This window comes from Etheostoma cragini, chromosome 23 (assembly GCF_013103735.1).
Source record: "Etheostoma cragini isolate CJK2018 chromosome 23, CSU_Ecrag_1.0, whole genome shotgun sequence".
In the NCBI taxonomy this organism is placed as follows: domain Eukaryota; kingdom Metazoa; phylum Chordata; class Actinopteri; order Perciformes; family Percidae; genus Etheostoma; species Etheostoma cragini.
The window spans coordinates 4,123,807-4,144,781 of record NC_048429.1 but is presented as its reverse complement, the minus strand read 5'-3'; the positions used below and the strand labels follow the sequence as shown (position 1 = coordinate 4,144,781).

Genomic DNA, 20,975 nt, shown 5'->3' with positions numbered 1-20,975 from the left:
TATTCCAAGGCAGACTTTTAATATTTTTTGCACCATTATAAATGCATTTAGTGTTAAAAAAAAGAAATTCATTCAATTTCTGTCATATACATGCACACAGCATTAGTTTTTCTGCTGTCCAGCACAGACTAGTTCACGTGACGCAACAAGCCACCTTATGTAACACACCTCTCTGCTGGAACTGGAGCAGAAAGCCACACATGCCAATCATCAGAAATCCTTTTGCCGACTCCCTGAGAGCTCATCACCTTTTTTAAGTAAGATTGTGTGTGTGTGTGTGTGTGTGCGTGTGCGTGTGCGTGTGTGTGTGTGTGTGTGTGTGTGTGTGTGTGTGTGTGTGTGTGTGTGTGTGTAAAGCCTAATTAGAAGGATCATTTTACTTTCCAAGCAGTAGACGGTAACGTTTTCATTAGTCACTAATTTGTAATCAATATTGGATTTTCCTAGAGAGTGGTTTGTTAAAGCACTGCTTCTTATAATATGCCGAAATGCAAATAAAATAGGAACAGTTCTGAAGTTGTGGGCTGAGACTGAGCACGGCAACAATGGAAGCCTTTGTTTACCAACCATTGATAATGAATGTAGTGCGGCACTAGGAAATTACAGTTTTCATTTTTGCATTTCCTATGGACATTAAGGTCCAATTAAAAGGGGAAATTGAGCATCCTGAAATGAAAGGATTGACTTACATTGATTATATGCACAATATAAGGCCAAAGCTTAACCAATTCAATATCACACTTCTAAATTAGCATCCAAATATACGAGCCATTATAATCAACACAGCCTTGCATACTAATCCCATAAGGAAGATCTGTTCATGTTTATGAATGTATATTCGTCCATAGTAATTTGTAGTTTAATTTAGATCATATATTAATATCAAACGATACATTCAAATCTTATCTAAAGTACAGTGGACAATGTTGCATTTTCTTCTTAATTCATCTGCTTTCTATCACATTAGTACTGCACAATTACTCAAATTTAATCCCGATCACGATTTTGGCTTCCCACGATCAATTTTGCGTGATCGGGCGATATTTTAAATGCGTCATTTCATTGAACGCTCCGGGGCTTTTTTGCAAAGCCCATCTACCAATCCATAAACCACTGTCTGATCATGAACCATAGTAGTTCCCTCCACCGTGCAGCTTAGTTTCTAGATGTAGACAGTCACAGAGGACAGAGTAACGTAAGGAAAATTCAACAGATAGCAGTCGGTTATACGTCGGTCTCAAGGTTTACCAGTTTACTAGTTAATGCAACATTTTGTCCCGTCTGTGCTGTTTTTCAGACAGCAGTGACCAGTGCTAGTTAGTATCTCTTAGCTCACAGGGCTCTAGGGCGCGAGTAATATTTTTCCTCTAGCTCGCACCGGTGCACCTAATGTCCTAGTGTTTCCGCTGGTAACTCTGCTATCGCGGCCGCCACGGCAAAAATCACAGAAGAAGTTATTGAATGCAACGAACTTCAGTTCGTAGAGTAATGGCGTGTGAGACGGAGCTGCTGGACCTAGGTGAGAGATGTGACCCATCACCAGAATATCATAGTTCACAGAAATGCAGCGCAGTGACCATACAGACATGTCATACACACAACGTGTGCATCTCTACTGACCCGTGCTGGACCCATTCATAATGAGTCAGCCGTCTCTCTGTGAGTGCGTCCATCGCTCTCCCTCTCTTTTCCTAGCTCTTTTAATCAGTTATTGTTGAAAACAAGTGAAGGAGCTTTGTCAGAGGTACATTAAAAAAAAGTATAGATACGCTATTTATTTCAGATAGCTAATTTTAGTTTACATGTGTTTCAGCTGTATGTCTATACAACATACAACTTCAACATAAGAAGAATGTTTCATAATATGGATGTGAGAGCAGTTACCTGTAACACTAATCTACTGTAGAAGTCTGTGTCTGATCTAACGTCATTTACACTGATTTAATTGTTTTTGGATACACAGTTTGTTGGTAGTGCGCGTGACATGGAGGTCTGATCAATTTATCAAACTAACAAGCTGGCCCTGCTAATCGACCACAACCTGAAATTTAGTGGAAGCAACATGGAGTCACCGTCATTCACGTTAGCCTGGATTGGTTATTAAATGAATACAATGGTGTCATGCTAGTAAACCAGCGTATTTCTACCTCATTTCCCTCTCCAAAATCCCTTCAGAAGAGTAACGGTAGTCACAGCGCTTACTTGCTTTGGTGTTTGTAAAGTATTAAAGTTTCACAAAAAATGGTTCACATTAGAAAACATCCTTTTTCATTTTTTTCTTTTATGTAAAAAAAAATTTGCGATGTAAGATTTTTCCAATATCGTAAAATCACAATATGAGACTTTCACGGTAGGATAACGTCTGAGAATATTTCACGTTTTGTGGTATACGGTATTACACTATTATTATTATTATTATTATTATTATTGTTGTTATAAGCAGAAGTTACAGTGAATCTTTTAAAGAATAAAAGCAGTAAGTTTTTTTGCGTTAAACACTTTTTGAAACCATTTTGAAAATATGTGTAAAACGTCTCCCTTTTGAAAAGAGAAATATTTTTCAATACCGTAGATGAGCAAATGTACACCGTATGATAAACGTCAATTTTAACACGCCGGAATGCCATTAAACACTAGTTACTAACCAAGTAGGCCATGTGAAGACCTGTACTATCAATGCACAGAATCATCAAAGATTACATAAATCCTCTTCTTCTACTACTGTATCTCTGTAAGACATTAAATAGGTGAATTTGTCAAAATGTCGGAGTATCTCTTAAAGTTAACACGTAATACTCAACAGGTTGTGTCAGAGTCCCTCTTCAACAAATTCACTTTACAGTAACGTGGTTCTGCTGGCACCTGAAGGTCAAATTCTCAATGAAAGCTGAAACATTTTGTGGGTCTTTACAATTTAAAACTATTCATCTTATTTTCAATCCAAGAGAGAAGGTTTTAACCTCGTCCTCAGACCTCCCTACAGGAGGTCAGGGAGTTTAGACCATAAGTGCTCCTTTACGATACTTTCACCTTGTGAATAGGTAGCTGTCTTGAACGTTGACAAAAGCAGCACTTAACTATGCTGGGTACTCATTTTCTCTGATTACCTGTGATGTAATTGTTCTGTGAAGTTCTGACTCACTTGTGTTCAGTGAGGCGCTGTGATGTGATGAGGATTTCCTGAAAGAAAAAAAAAGAATAGGTCAAATTAGCATTTTGTTTTCTGGAAAAAAAGCAGCATGATGCCCATTATTCACAAACTTTCTTGTAAGTGTTGTTGGTTAAAGTTTGTTTTCTGTCTAATCCTTTTTTAAATGTGCTCCAATCGTGACAGAGGAGCTCCTCTAATGCAAACCCACACTTACATCCATACTGAGCCTCTCTGCCTCATCTGCAGCCCTCTGCTCCGTTAATTAAGGTTAATGGATGTGAGCTGGGGAGGTAGTGTCCATTCTGCCAAAACAAAAACAACTGATTAGGCTCACAAGTCACATGCTTATTTCACAGATGAGAATTTTATTTGAATTCAATGGTGATTTATAATTTTACCGGGCTTTAGGGTGCCAGTTACTGGGATCTATGTCTACAACACAAAAAGCGCCTAGAAGTACACTGGCCCCCACGGAAACTAATATTTGCGCATGTAAAATCTGGAACCGATGATCCGATTAAAAATCAAATTTTACAAACGATTCCAATAAAATAAGAATTCCATTGGGATCATCATTTTTTAAACCGTTCCAAGTTGGAACTCGTTCTCCATGCTTAATCCAGCTGTGTGCTATTATTTTTATTCTCTTCAGTCTCAGTCTGTCAGGCCAGTGATTTGCAAGCTCACAGAATTTGACATTTTGCATACATCAAAACACATTCATAGAGACTATGTGAACTTTGATTGCATCCAATCCCGCAGCTACCTTTTGCTTCATTATTTCAAAGCTCTGTTTTTTTTTTTTTAAGAAGTAGATGTTTGAAAAATTATGGTTAAAGCTTTCAGGGAGCTTGGCCATTTTTGTTCAGTTTGACGTGCTAGACGCTGTGCTCTGACTCAGAATAAAACATAAAAGGTCATAAAAGGTTCAAATAGCTTGACTCATAGAATCCTGAATATGCCATTGTGATGGGCCACATCCGGACCCTATGTGCACCCTGCTGGCTTCACTGCAGTCTAGAATGGAGGTGAAAATAGGCTTGTCAACCGCAACCGCTGCTGGACTTGAACTTATACTGTAATGACTCACATCAAGGTGAGCAATTGCCTTTTTCACCGCTTCAATGTCCCTGCTGTAAATAAACCTTGCACTTTGTATTTAATATGCTCAAGAACATAATTCTTCAAGTCTTGCACAAGCCTGTTTGATCTGTTTCATTCAATGCACCCATTAGGCCATGAAATGCACTTGGAGCGTATTGTTTTTAGGGTTTTAAATTTAAAACAAATATAAAAATCTTTGGATGAATTCATTTCTTTTGAACATTGTCAGAAATATGGGTAGAATTGGTTTCAAAATGTATACATCTTTGAGAGAACTAGGTTTTAAAAACCCCATTTGCTGTTTTTCTTTTAAATATTCAGTTCAGTGTTTGTCACAGGTTGAGAATTTACTGTCTGCAATGGCACGGCGTGTGACGGCTGGGTTCAGTAATGAACTAGTCTCACAAAGGTTTATGAACTATTTATTAAAATGATATTACCACATAACATTAACAGATCATTTGAAGCCTTTTAATGTGCTTTGTCAATCAAATGTGGTTAGCTTGTCAAATAAATTGTATGGTTCTGCAGATTAAATACCTGATTACTTTGAGACCAAATGTTATATAGGACCACAGTGTTTCCCATACATAGGTTGTACTTCGGCGCACCGCCCAGGCACCTTTAGACACGCCCCGGGAGATAACATCCAAATTACTTTTCTTTCCCAATCAACAATGTAATTTTTACAACGTACCAAGACCAGTGGCCTCCAGCTCCTTCCCCTAGAGAAATTGCGCACCACGTGCCTGACAGTGTCGACTCTTCACTTCATAGAGCAGAGGTTATGGTTGGTAGTAACTTTTTGCTGGTGGTCTTGTCGCAGGATTAACTTTATTAACAAACTGTGGAAATGCTGCGGCCACGCCGCTGTGAATGCTCCCTGAACGTAATTTATCCGAGTTCGGTTGTTACCCTTTTCCGCGGCAGTCTCCTCCACTCCATGGCTGTGTCTCATTCGCATTCTCAATGTTGATGTGTCATGCTCTTGCAACTTCATGAGGGCGAGGGGCTGGATGCCGCTGGTCTGTGTGCGCTGTGAAAAAATACATTGTTGATTGGAGAAAATGTAATTCTGATTTTGTCTACCTGAGCAGGTCTTAATCTACTTGTGCTGGGAACCACTGCGTATTTGCCTTGGTGAAATTCAACCAAATAATGTCTTATAGATAATTAGCCTTTATTTATATGCTGCCCATGACAATTCTTACAGTTCTCATCTGCAGTGGTAATATTGTGGAAAATGGTTCATGTTCACTCTCCACAGAGGTCTACTCTGTTGTCTACAGGGGGACTAATTCAATTCTTCTGTTCTTTGTTGCCAGCTGCATGTCCCAGTCAAACCATGCTCTCATCAAACAAACTTGATTAAAACCGTGTGTGTGTGTGTGTGTGTGTGTGTGTGTGTGTGTGTGTGTGTGTGTCTTGAGTGATGGTGGCTGATTTGTGCTTATCATAAAGTCACAGTTACTCATTTCAAACAATAAAAATTTGTCCAGCATTGTATTTTGTTGTCATTTTAAGCCAAATCACATCTGAGGCAATAAAATGGCAAATAGGCATTTCTGTCAGCAATTAAACCGCTATGAGAGAGTGAAACACTAGCAGTCATTATCTGAATGCAAGAACACAAGTTTATTGAGCAGTAAAGCAATATGTGAGCAACCTAATACAATGGTTTTAGAACAATTTTTACTCTAGTTTTGTTGTCAGTGACTGCTAATGGGAGAAAATCATCAAAACCACAGACAGACATTCCACTTCCTCCACCAACCAAGAGCAGGCCAGGGTACAAAGCAGCAAAAAGCCATGGTGAGGTTTAAGTGGGAGACATCACTTCAGCTTTTTCACGACTGAAAGAAATCTTGTACCACAGCGCTTTGCATCCCCAAGTCATATTGTTCCCAATATGTACTTTACAGCAAATAAATATTCAAAGCTGAAATAGTACTCGTAAATCTTAAAAAAAAGCTGATTTATCATTCGTCTATAGAGTATGTAGGTTCCCCAGAGCAGTCTTTCAGCTTTTGGCGTTCTTTCCCCAAACTTCCCCTAAAGAAATCTAATGGCCTTTGAGCAGAGGTCTAACTTTGGCTTCATACATCCCATCTCTCTGACTCCATCAGTGGAGCAAACTAATGAGTGTTGCCTAGCAACCGTTAAAAAAGGGCTGGTTAAGTCAGCATTGACAAAAAGACTTCTTCTCAACTTGCTTTTCATGTGCCATCTGCATGCAGTAATAACAATGCCCGTTTTCACATTGAAATCAGAGAGCTTGGCTTCTTCTGCCAAGACCATCTTGAGGCTCTAATGGCATGTCTATTAATGAATTAACATGAATGATTTGACTTAAAACTTACCCTCTGCCTCTTTCTTTTCCTAAATAATATACTAAAGAGTATCCTGCAAAGATAAAAATAGTTTTCTGTCTATGCTAGAGCTAGGCAATATGGACAAAATTTGAAAAATATCAATATTGCAACAGTATTGTAGGGTTGACAATTGGTGCTGTTACAAAATATTTTCTTTTAAATTTCAGATTAATAAACATTAGTGTTGTGGATATGATAACTGAGTAAAGGCAAAATACAGTTTTGCCCAGCCCTAGTCAATGTAGTCATACCAGGTGATTATGGCATGAGGGCTGGAGAGGCTATCTGTTTATAAATGAATAATACAATCTTCACAAAATTGTAATCACTGAACTTGTAGTCCATAACATCCCATTTCCAAACATTCAAATATGAAGGAAACCCTCATATCATGGAAAAATGATTTCCGCAGAGATCTGTCGAGGCGAATGAACAAAATACAACTCAAATTAGCCTAAATAACAAATGCTCCACATTTGCTTTGCACCTGTGGAAGCCAAATAATGCAATTTGATTGCATGATTATCTGGAGTGCAGACTCTTGAGTGCTGTCATTCAGTTGGATTGTGTGACATTAGAGGATTGAGTCTTGATCAAACCTAAGCAGAGAGAGGGAAGAAATAAGAGTATTTAATCCTCTTTCTAGATTGGCTCATATTCTGTGACTCTATAAAATATCTTATAAGCAACCAGGTTGTTCTTGATGTCTCGCAGTCTAGAGGGTACAGTGGGGGATCACTTAAACAAAGAGAGATTGTCTTCCCTGGAATTGCGTTATGGATTTAGGTTTAACCCTAAGAGCATTGCCTTCAACAGCTTACCCAGACTGGCTGAGACTTGAGATGCTCTATTTGAAATTAAACATTGTTTTATGGATGTTTGGCTCAAAGTGGGTCATCCTTACCGGGGAGGTGACCAGCAAGCCTGGCAGTATGCCGCACATGGTCATGGTTGTCTCCTCCAATAAACCATGTAAGGCTTCAAGTTATGCAAAGTCTTACCTTTCAACTCCTGCATTAGGAGGGAGCCGTGTGTCTCAGGTGCAACAATGGATGCAAGGATAAAAACTTGTGATGATTCTTTTCCTTTTTACCAAGCAAAAAAACCTGGTGACGGAATTCAATGGAACTTTGTAAATCCAAAGTGTAAATGCTTTATCATTCAAGGGCACAGGAGAGGCAGGGCTTGCCAATGCTGCGTCATCCTCATGCAGGGAGACCATCTGAATGTTATTATCCTGTCTGATTTGAGTGCCAGCTTCAAGGGCATTCTGCTCTACCCAGGCAGTTACCAAAGTTTTTTGTCGCGCTGAACCAGACCCAAACATTTAATTTATAAAAGAACAACATTTCACTCTATTTTCTCAACCCTTAATAGAAATGTTTATGAGGATGTCTTTAGACTTCAAGATAATTGCTATTTTAGTGTCTCCAACGGAAAAATAAATATCTACAGTATAAAATGTCTTCCTTAGTGCTACTAAATAAATCTTGGCCATTGTGACCAATCAAAGAGTCTCTGCAAGAAAACGCACACTCCAGATTAGAATAAACTGTTTAAAAGATCAGATTGAATTTTAGGTTCAAATTCAATCAAACCAAAGCCATGGATGTGACACACTGAATACGCCTGTTTCGTATATTCCTGTCACATATTCAAATTTCATTTGCATGCATTCAGTGTTTGATTGTTACTCTTGCAGATCCAGCTAAGTAAATTGGCAAAATAAATGTGATTTATTGTTAAATGTCATGCAGTTTAGTCCTATGACAAAGACACATTTCAGGCAGCTTAATTAGTAGGCATGGCGTTTTGTCCCCCCCCCCCCCCTTTAGCATCTGTAGCTGCGTGATTATCAAATGTTTTGATGTCAAGAGAGAGAAATGTTGACTGACATGCCTGGCCAGACTGGAACAACAGATCATACAGAATTTGACAGCAGAGGCCTATCCTTTCTCCTTTTGCAGAAAAAGAAAACAAAGCAAACAAAACATTTAGTTATTCTTCCAACCTCAACGGACTGAGGCGGACCAGAAATGATGGGCGAAATTAGTTCTGCTAGGCCGTTATTATGTGTGTTCACTGTCTATACTCCAAAGAGATGGAGTTTGAACACTAATACCTCAGAAACCTTTTACAAGAATGTCCAAGCTTATAAAAAAGGTTTATTTATCATACATAAAAAGGATGTATTCTATTAGCAACAGCAGCGTCTAAGTACAATGACCGTCTCCACAATGTTTCTACCAAAGTGATGTCAACTCTTCAAGTGCCGTTTTTCTGAGATGTTCAAGTCTCATTCCGTGCTTGCAGCAGAGGAAAGAAATATACATTTTAAGCTTAAATCTAAGAATGCTTCACTTGGAGCTTGTTGTGTTAGTCATTACCCTTGTTTTATTTTTGTGTATAAGCACCGGGAGACTTCATGTGTCTGCTGGATTTACATGAACTTTCATGTCTAATAGTGCTGATTGGGTCTCTCTCTGCTAAAGTTTCATTAAAAATATCTGTTTTAGGGCCAGTTCTGAGGTTCTAGCCCCAATGTGGGAATGAAAGCATCAAAGCCTACCTGCCGACTTTGGCCAGATGGTATTGAATAGCAAAAAAACATGCTTGACCTTCATTGACCACAGCTTGATTATAATTGTGAAGTTTTGGGCTCTAATTGTGTTGTTTTTCAAAGCTACATGTATATTTGCATAGATTTCTCCATCCGTTTCTGTTGTGAGTACTTTCAGAATGTCATTCCAAATTAAAAAACTTGATGGAACAAAATTACTTCTCTACTAATTACGATTTGCTGCAAAACCTGTCATCTGAAAAATATCTGTCTAAATGTTCTTGACAGTTTTTGGTCAACTTATGTCAGGTTGTGGCTTTTATTATGCTCAATATCTTACAATAAAGATGCCCCTAATACTAGAGTTAAACTGTGTTCCGTTATCCATGCACCTTGTTTGTTGACACAGTATTGCCAGAAACCCCTACTCTATCATTGACAACCAATGTCACTCTACGTACAAAACAAGGAATTAAGTCCTTTACGACATGTAAACAGCTCAAAACCAGGGATACTAGACGGTCTCATATGGTCTCATTACATCTCACACAATTACGATTACCCCTGTGCTAAGGTTTGGCAGAATAGAGATGTATTCATATTTTGGCTGTTTATTAACTGCCTGGTTGGTTTCTTTCTGCCAAATTATTTTTGCCAAATTCAAGTGGGTCTTGGATGGCTGTTGTCAGGGATGCCAGACTGGTGGGAAGGAAGCAACCAGCATCGGGAAAACAATGGATATGGCTTCATCAAGCGTTCAAATTCAAAAGGGGAGGAATGACGTGAGACTTGTAGAGAGGGGATATTATACCGGATATTGGCTTTGTGTCCCTGTCGTTAAACAGAGGGGCCACCATTGTTTTTTTTAAACATTGGTCCCTCCAGCTTCTTATTAAATAGATGTTGAGATTTAAACATCAATATGAGCCCAAGCTTAATATTGCATTGTGAGACTGTCCTTCCTTTTCCATACAAGCTTGGTAGTGTTGTGTACGCTGGAGGATATTTAATGTGGTGTCTATAGGAGCGATATAAATGGACAGTGGGATGGTCGTTGTTTATCTCAGTTGTACAGTATATATCTTAATCTAAGATTAGATGTTTTCATTCTGCTCTGTCTTTAATCTCATTGCGATTAGCGCGTTAATGCTGACATTACATATTATATACTTGTAGTTTGGCAAAATCAACAGATCTTTAGTATATTATGTTGAAAAACTATTTACTAAATAGAAGTGTTGGCTTACTTACATACTGTAATGTTTGGCAAAGTTGAGTTGATACAACAAAACACCCTGAAAGAACCTCAGTAAGGACATGACATGAAGAGACACTTCCATTCCAGTCCGGGTTAGTCAATCTGCTGCTGATTCGACTGATAGCTTCGGTCCGCAGCCAGGCAATGAAACCTCCGAGATAATGTTTCAGCTCACCTCCAGCGGGCTCCCAGGATGAATGTTTGATGGGGAGATTACTGTGAACCAAGACAGCATAAGATGGCTCCCTTTAAATATGAGAGCAGAAAATGAAAGACAGACTACCAAAGTTGGGATGGTGCAATAGCTATGAAATACGGGAAAACACACAGATTAGACTTTTTTTGAAACCTTTCCACCTCAGGATTGGGATAATGAAAGATAACCACCCACCATCAAGCCAAATGTATTTCAGCTTCAATCATACACTGCTTTTACTCACTACAGTATAGAAACAGAGCCAATATATGATTTATCCAGACATTTAGACAATCTCTTAGAAATCTGTTTAATCTTTTAAATCACTAGACGTTTTGTAATGATATAATATTTAGATTTTTCTTGACTTCCTCAATTTCTGTGATGGTTCTTAAATTATTTAATTCTTTGTTTTACAACTTATTTTCAGTGTTCCATCTCATGATGTGTAAAACAGCAACAAAAGGTAAAACCTACCAAAGTATAGTGATGAACACTGCTTTGGCCCTCAGTCCCCACAGCTAATGGTAAATCACTTATGGTAAATAGTCTAATTTTTACCCCTCCACTGTAAAAATAGACATGTCTTTTAGGCCATCTTCACCTCGCTCATTGGGTGCCACTGAGGCTGACTGGTATCCCCAGGTATTTGAAGCCTATTTTAGGACCATATATCCCAGTGGGCAGATGGTAAGGTGTTCTGTTCTGTTCAAACCCACATGACTGTTGCACATTCATGAAACACCTTTTCGGTAAAAGCACATTATTGGCTTTCAAAGCCCTCCTGCTGTCTACTGGTAAATATCAGCCTCTAATTAGGCTGTTTATATCTTTCACAGCTTCATCTTTTGGAAGACAGCAGAAAAACCAGAGCTGGCCTGCTATTAGCAATCAATGGACAAAACATCCCCCCCCTCTTTCTCTCTCTCCCTCCCCATCATTATGTTTCTATCCAGGGGATAAGTTATCTGAAAATATTGTGAGATGTTGCTTTCATCCAACCTTGGCAGGAACATTGTGTTTTTTTATTGTGACTTTTGCATTTCATAAAGGAAATTTAAAATCTTTTGACTCATGGGTGAGATTTTGCTTTATTGCAGTTTTCAGTTCTGCTAGTCTACCTTGCAAATTTTACACCCCCTGGCATGGTGTGATATTGGTCACCCCACTTACATCTAATTTTAGTAGGGTAACACCTCACCTCTCTGAAGGGCTGGCTTCCTTACATCAAATAATATTCCAAGATTTCTCTTGAACAGCATTATGCTTGCAAGGGCCAATTAAGAAACACTGTGACGCCAGAAAGAGTTAAAATTCATGACATCTCTCCAAGATTAAAATGGTTATGTCTTACCTCGGATTCACATAGTGTCTGTCATTTGAACCTATTAAAGTGGTCCAATGTTGTTCATGGTTTGCCATCTGCAAATAAGACCACTAATTTCTGTCAAGAAAATATGTGTTATATTGTAAAAACAAGATTTCCATGTTTTTTTATTATAAAGTAGGTCGAGGTGCGAAATAAATACTGTGAAGTTACCAAACGCCCAATCCACAGAGAAATGCACACAGCCCATATTCAGAAACGCTTCATTTAAACAAACCATCAGGACTTCTGTATGATAGTGAAAAGTGTATGTAAAACAATTTGGAGCATTTTGGGTAAAGGGTGAATACAGGTATAGTCAGACGGACAGTAAGAAAAAAAATAATGTGAACTGATTAAGAGCATGCCATGTCTCCTTAAAATAGAGAATTAAGGTTGGGTTGAAGCCAATTTTCCATAATAAAAACCTGAGTGGTTGAAACTTAAACTAACTGATTGACGCTCAATTATTTCTGCCCAATTTCACTCAAACTGTGCTGCTAAGGTACTGTAGGCCAAAAGAATAATGTTTTGTGAGTCATTTGTGTGGTAGAATTGATTTGGGGAATTGAAATGTCGCATGATAAAGAAAGAAGCTATAGTCATTCACAAAGTGACCCATTTGTCCATTATGGACGAGATTAGGCTCCTACTTCGTGATTGATGAGAGCACCTCAGCTCGAAAACTCAACACTTCTTTCTAGAAAATACGATTTAGATAAAAAGTTAAAACAGACTTTGGCTTTATCAGTTGAAATCACAAGCTTTTCCATGCTAAATTTGTATGAGTCTAAATCACCTGTTATTGACGGCACCGTGTCTTACTGCAACCACGGGCTTGGCGGTAAAACGGTGGAACTGCCCCCTCTGACCCAGAAAGACTTTTCCCAGAGACATTGATGGTGAAAGAAACTTTTATAATTCAGCGGATAATTTTTTTTAATTTTTTTTTTTTTTCTACCAGAACAGAAAGGGTCCTGGATTAAAATGTCCCGTTTAAACATTTAAACATTGCAGCCAAATCCAGAAATATATTAAACTAGGCATGATGAACGCGTACAATGAATGCAAGCATGACCCACAGGACTGCGCCCGCCCACGTCGCCTTGCACACCTCCATTTCACGTTCTGCCAAGCAGAAAAAACACACGAGTTGAAGTGCTGCGAGTCGTATCCTTGAACAGTCACAGCCAGTCAGAAAAATAGATGGGATGGCAAGAAGCAGATGCAGGAGACCCATCGACAGAACTTGAGCCCCCTCCTCTTTCACTGAAGTCGCCGGTGTGGAAATATTTTAGATTTCCAGTGAGTTGACGTTTGCGTTGTCGACAAAAAAAAGCAATTTGCAAGCTCTGCTATATGTGTTCACCATATTATTCCACTGCCAACACAACTGACATGGCATCTTTTAAACCAACAACACAAACTACTCTTCCTAATTCATCTGGAATTAATCTTCCAAATAACTCAACTCATACAAATGCAATTATAGTCACCTTTGGAGTACTAGCAGTAGACATTCAACCTTATTCGGTGGTGTAAAACTCCGGTTTTAGGCTTTTAGTTAGCACACGAAAACAGGTTTTATGTGTTTATTTGTGAACTTGAATGCCATCTTCTGTGATGAAGACTGCAGTTACAAAGAAACTCGATGGCAGGTTATTGTCCAATTTAGTTATTTTTAATTATTTTCCAACTGACTGGAAGTTATTGTAACATTATAATTTATGTTGTTAATAAATGGTTTAAATTTGACAATGTAGTGTGGTAAATTGCAAACATAGGTCAGATATGTTGCACAAAAGTCTAGTCTAGAAATGGCATAGCAACCTGTGCTTTAAATAAACAAAATGTAAAAATCGAATCAAGGATTTGGAGAATCAGGACAGTTATATTGTCCATCATTAATATCATTGTGGTGTGAAAAAGAGATTTCAGCATGAAGACGGTTTCTTTAGGTTGTTTGCTGTAATACATACACAATTAAAAGGGTGAAAAGAGGTTTTCTCAGTCCAATAACTATATGTTTCATACTGATGGGAGTAGTATAGTTACAGTAAGTGGCCTATCAACTTTCATGCTACCTCTCTGGACTATCCGCCTATTTTGAACTTCATAGTGGCCTTTGGAAATTGTTCATAGTACTGAACTTTATTAATGAATACCTAGGGGTTAACCACTGTTAAAGTCCTGCCTTCAGGCCTATGTAGTCATCTAAAACTTTAGATATTGATTTAAGCTAATACTGGACATCTTTGTTTAAAAAAAAAAAAAAACTGCACTGTCCCGCTTTTGGACTCATTTAACACATTTCAGACAGTACTTTGTACACTGTGTCTGAAGGATATTGGTTGAATCATTGGCATGTTTTATGATGGTGTCTTCACACATTGGCTTTTTTTTTAATGCAATTTACATCTTTAGGGCAAATATTTGAATGCTTATGGACACTGACACCATATTTGTTTTTCAGTGAACTGCCATTTGGAAAGGAGGACAAAAAAGGAAGGAACTGAAGATATTGTAAGTTTCTGGCCAATAGTCTCTTCAATAAATCTATCATATGACCTGTGTATGTTATGGACATAATGTAGGCCATTTATAGCATGCTACACAAACTCAAGTTCCTATGTTCACCCAATTGTGTAATTTTGTAAAAGCAGCCTAATTATATTTACTGAAACGGACATCTTACCCTCTTGTTATACCCTGACACACACACACACGCACACGCACACGCACACGTACACGCACACGCACAATAACATCAGTAAATTCAACAGGGAGTCAGGATGCTTGATGGCCTCTGGTCTCATTTGAGATGCAGACATTGTCCTGTTGCTTCCTTTAATGAGATCTGGAGGCGTGCAATCTAATATTCACCACTGAGGCTCCAACATGGCCCCTGAGCCAGTTGCCCAAAAGGCTGTGTGCTAATTCAATGGAGTGAAGTCAGCTGTGATCAGAAGGACTGGAGTGACCATTCAGTCAAGAGGAGGAGAGGCATTAGTCTTTTCTATACATGATGTACTAATAGTCCACATTTGTGTTCATTCTTCAATCAGTAGACTGGACTGGACTTTGAGTGGCACTTTGGGACTGACATTACCTTAACAGCCAGCACAGGGTTGGCAACAAAGGAACATAAAGCATGCAAATACATATCAAATAGAAATGTAGCGAAGGGAATATTTTCCCACTGGTGTTGGCTCTACCAGAACACACTTAAATATACGGTTTCACAATATATTGTTTTGTTATTGTTATCGCAATATCAACTGCCGCAATACACACATTGTGAATAGGCTGCAAGTTATCGCAACAGACACTCAAATATCAGCAGAAAACGGCACATTAAAATGTAACATTCTTTTTTTTTTAGTGGTGCCTTTTATATTCAGTTTAATGTTAGAAAGGATTTCCTTAATTTGTTTTGAATTCAACAAGCAATTTGTTCTATTGTAGCAGAGTACGGAAAGCAACCGAAATGCAGAACTGGGTACACTTTGATTTCTGTTCATTTATCGCAAGTAATATAGTTATTGTTATATACAACAACTTTATTGCATATTGCACATTTTCCTCATATAGTGCAGCCCTACTTGAGTACCTGTGTACTGATTTTCCTTAGTCTACATTAAGTACCGTGAGACAGAGTAGCTTGATATTATACTTAAAACACATTTCAAACATGGATCTCAGAGGTATTATGACATTTGACAGTTCAACTTACTAAATACTCCAAATTTGCAGACAAAAAGGCAGTAAGGATGGTGTAGATAAAATAACATTGTGTAGGTTTGTGCTCCGTGTGCAACAATCAAGTTTTACATGTTTAGGCCAACTTCCTATATCAGATTACTTAGTATGGACACAGAATGTCTTTCCTAGCCAGTAGCCAATACAGTTCTTTATGAATTTTGCTTTCTTACGCTGGACTTCGGTCAGACATTACTGTGATGTAACTAGAAACCAATTCTATGGGATCACCTAGGGCAACATGGACCCAGATGAGGTGTTAGATTAAGAGCCATATTAAAGACCTTTTATTGAATGGCAACTTTTAGAAAAGAACAGGCTCACCTGGATAAAGGAAGCCAGGACACTCCCCTGGCATCAGGCCTAGGAGTTAACTTTACAGGAAAAAATACTTGGTTGCTGGTCCTATAAACATTTGGCCCAATTAGGCTCGGCTTGACAAATTACTATTTACTCCAGAGAATGTGAGAGTATCTGACATGGAAAGAAAGACTGTTGTGTGCGACAGTGGTCACAGTTGTAGGCAATGGCTCTTGGCTCTGACCATCCTGCTATGCTGATTTGAACTGGAAGGTTCATTCTACTCTTATTCTATTTGTACTGCATGCTTCAATCTAACATTTCTTTTGTGTTGCCAACTTTAAAAAAAGACAAATAGCTTCTGCAGTAGATGATGCACGTAATGCAAATCCAAAGTTCAAAAGCACGAGTTCCGCCTGGAAACTGTTAGCCATACGGCATTAGCAACATATGCTAAGGCGTGCAAGTCAGTCAAACTATGGCACAAGAAAATTCAATTAAATGCAGCTGGAATACCCACCCGTGGATTCCCAGTCAGCTACGGAGAGAAGGCTGGATGGTGGGTTGGCGTTGCTTCACCAATGAAGAGCAACGTTATGTGAACGAAAACACATCAAACATGTTAATGCATTACCCAGATGTGCCAATCACCAGGATGAGGAGAAAGCAACCTGTATTTTTTTATTTTCAGTTTCATAGCACAGGAGATTCTTTTTAGATTTTTATGTGTGTATATGGGTTTGTACAGTGTAATACAGATGTGTTTGGAATGTTAAGTATTTTTATAATAGTTCACCAGTGGGCAAAATGTCTTTGACACTTGTACTTGCACACTTAAAAAAAGAAAGAAAGAAAGGGATCCTTATGCATTTGTTTGTTTTACCGCTGCTCTGATCTCCCACCGAACCGTGACTCCTGTGTACCGTTACACACCTAGTTTGGCTTGGTCTCGGTTAGAGGCATAGATGTGCGGAAATGACTAATTAGCATTAGTCTGATTTGACGTAGTGGAGCGCCCACTCCTCTCTTGATGATGAACCTCCCTGCGTCTATCCCAGCTGTCACCAGTGATTGATGCACTGTGCACTTGCCACCATCACTTGCCAGTGTTCACTGCCGTTCATGCCTCATACCTGATCTCACATCCAGTGATGTCTCAGCTTCCTCCCATTAGCAGGCATATTAATTATCCTTCATGCCATATGATTAGGTTAAAATCCCAGTGTACTATTGTTAAACACATTCTCCAATGGAAGTCATTGCCTACAGCCTTTATCCCTCCATTGAATTTGCTACATGTTCAGCAACCACTGATAATCCCCAGAAAGAATGGTCTGTTACCGTACCACTAATTCCCTGGTTTCCCTGTGGTCCAACAATAAAAACAAAACAAAAAGACCAGAAATGCGTTTACCAAACTTATCTTTGTGAATAAAAGACGAGCCTTAAGTGCTTTCAGCATCACAACTTTGTTGTTATACAAGTCTTGTTTTTTTTGCGAGATCTTGACTTTCACTTGGAGAAAGGAAAAAAAGGAAGAAGATTTTTTGTTTTTGTTTTTTGAAAGGAAAAAAAACATCTTGATCCCCATGAAAGTCGAGATCTCGAGTTTAGTGTTTTTCCCCAGTACATGGTTTTGTTTTCTTTTAGATTTTTTTTATTTGTTTTGTTTTTTTCACCTCGGGGCTCCATAAATTGCCAGTGTTTTGGCAGCAGTTTTTGAGAGGGTTTTATAGAGTTTGAGCCAGACAGCTCTGGAACCTCCTGACATTTGCAGTGTCAGAAAACAAAGAAAAGTTTAACTGCTAAAATTGTTTTGTTGTGGTATTTGTAATTGCATTAGCTACAATTATTACATTTACAATACTAGCCAAGTACTAATAGTAATGCAAGTAATACTAGCCATTTAAACATATACAGTTATATTGTTGCTGGTTTTGGTATTGCTACAGTGGCTGTTATTGTTTACCGTCTTCAACCTACAAGCTCTTACTTACAGGTCTGCCTACATTTTAAGTATTTTTTAAAGTTAGTGCTTCAAAGTAATTATTTAGTGCAAAGCAGAAATAAACCATAAATAAGCCATCATCCGGTCAAAATTAGAATTTATTCAATACTTTGGTTTAGGAAATATCTGCTAAACCAATGACATTCCCATCACCCTCAGCTGTACTTTTTGTTTTGTGCTACTTAGCAAATATTAGCATGCTAACGCAATTAACTATGATGGTGAACATGGTACACATTTTTAAAGAATTCACCTGAACACACCTCCCTGTACGACCAGCATGCCCATGGGCGCACAGATAGGCGCAGGTGCATTTGATATTGAAACGACGCGGGTGCTGGACGGGAAATTGACAACCGCGTCGGTCATAAACCAGCAAAGACGCTTTGTGCTGGGCTGGGTGCAAGTTAGGCCCCATGTCTGCTAAAAAGTCAGCATGTTAGCATTGTCATTTGGATCCTGCTAGCATGCTGATGTTAGAATGTTAAAACCAAATCATTGTTGTGTCTGGTAGCAAAGTGAATTATTTAAAACGTAAAACAAGCCAAAACAACTGCGCAGTAATGGAGTAAAAGTGAAGTGGATTAGCAGTTTTTTTGTAACAATTTACCATCACTAGCTTCATAAGTACATTCATATTTTCCTGTCCTGACTGGACCATTATCAGTCACTCTTAGTCTTTGAACTTGTCATTGGCACCACAAAATGAAATCCTCCTCCACTGTCATGGTTTGTATTCAGACATGTTTCCTTTTCAAAGAGGCTGACAGCACTCCCTGTTCCCCTTTTTATCTAACTGTGCTGCTATTTCATTTCCTGCCTTGCTCATTGAATCAATGTAAGCCGGCTATTTGATAATGGTGGGTTGACACCAGGCAGACACAATTTCATGTCACTTGCAGACTTGGGAAAAACTGTATTTTTTATTTTAAGTATTATAATCCACAATTTGCCAAATTTAAATACTTCCAGACAATTGAAAAAAGAGAAAGAAAGAATATCTAATGCAGAATGTGGTCATAGTTGTAGTAAAGTGTGTAACATGAGCAGACTTACTGTGAACCAGTTTTGAAAATAATTAGTCAAACAATCAATAACCCTCAGTCACTCGGTTATGTTTCATGTGGGGTGGCCAGTATGGGTAGTTTATTGCTCACAGCCAGCTATTCATCCAGTCTTGTTATCCAAAGGACAATAGTGCTGGGATTCAGAATCCGGAGATGCTTTTTCTACTGACAGGTTTTGAAATTGGTTTTATTTTAAAATCAGAAAAAAACGATTAAAAATGAAAATGGAAAATGATGTACACATAATCAAAATGGACTTAAAATACAAACAGGATAGATTTTAATTTAAGCATTACTTACAGTAGCAGCATCCCTTTACACAATTGTGTGTGTTCAAGGAAAAGTACGGTTTATTAGAGCTTGGGTTTCATTTTTCCCAGCTTCTGGCATTGGTGCTGATAATTCTGATTTAAATGAATTAAGATCTTGGAACAAGGAAACATTGCAACAAATAGGTCTGAAAGGGTAAGAAGCGCAAACTGTCCGATTATAGGAAATTATTTTTGTAGCAAACGCCCAAATAAATCAACTTATTTTGAAGCGAAAAGAAACGTTGTAGGTGCACTTACTGTTTTCCTTACAAAGTAGAAGCTAACCTGACAAAACTGCTATCCTGCTATGTTAGATATAAATAGAAGAACTTACAAACATAAACATACAATGTCTCGTACACATTCAATTACTACATATCAAATGCATCCAAACATATAATCAACCTTGAAGAAGACTAGGAAACATATAGATAAATAAAACATAAGTACCTTAAATAAAAAGGACTAAGGGGGGGATTATGTACAAACTTAATGAAATATCTAAAAAGTAAAGTCATAAATAAGACACCAAGCACTTAAACATTTTCAAAGAGAAAGCAAAGGCATTATGATCCAAACTTAGGGACCAAATTCAAAACAAAAAAATAAAGTAGGAAATCCACACTTTTTTTCCAATCCTGCTGGAGTGCATCTTTCTCATTGTTTCTTGCAACTGTATGGTTGGTTGGTATGTTGTGTATAGAACAGTTTCTTAGTGACTCTGGCGCATGCTCGCGGCTACCACGCAGTGTTTATTACTCAACAGATAGGGTAGCTTGTTTCTGTCAGTGCAGCTCTATGATCCTTACATGATAAGAGAGAGAACAAATCACTTCTGATTAAGCTTAAGAGAAGACAACACATGGGGGAAGATGGCCTGGCGTGTTCAAAATGGCCGCAGGGAAGCCATTTCCCACAATGCTCAAATTCCATTGGCTCCTTAATGTTGATGTGTCCTTTGTGAGCCAAAGTGTCTGAGGCACATTGCGGTCACCATGGGCTGGAGAAGACATGACAAATAGAAAAGACAGACCCTGCTGAGAAGAGAATGTGTGGCTCATTGATATTGTAGCTCATACAATATCAAAGAGCCACACATTCTAGCTGTCAAACATACTTCTGCTGTCTTTGCAGTGCTGTCAAAACCATTAGTTAAGTTCAAAAAGTTGGCATACATAATAATGAAACTCTGAGAATTTCAAATAGTCACCCATATTTGCAGCGAAGCAAGTCTTGCTTTAATAATAGGGAACAGTGAAACAAATGTGATAAGCACTGTATTATCTGCTGTGCTAAACAGTAGGCTAAATTCATTTAAAAGTAATTTAAATGTAATGTTAAATAGATTAAAAATGTGAAATTTAATTAAATTACTCAACAGTCAACCTTAAATTAAGAAATCAGATTTGTTTTCTCTTATTACAGCAGCACATCATCATATAGTATTAATGTGCCCAGGTAGTCACCTTATTTCTCCCTCACAAAATCTTTCTATGGAGATCATCCATTGTCAAAATTACAAC

The 20,975-nt window shown here is 38.3% G+C and overlaps 1 protein-coding gene across 4 annotated transcripts in view; it reads left to right on the top strand.

The window, feature by feature from the left end:
* Nucleotides 1-20,975, top strand: part of syt1a (synaptotagmin Ia) — a 165,752-nt gene that overhangs the window by 28,303 nt on the left and 116,474 nt on the right. For all 4 annotated transcript variants that reach the window (XM_034863585.1, XM_034863584.1, XM_034863583.1 and 1 more), the window contains exon 2: nucleotides 14,481-14,530. The gene's annotated coding sequence lies outside the window, so the exon portion shown is untranslated. The remainder of the gene's footprint in view (nucleotides 1-14,480; nucleotides 14,531-20,975) is intronic.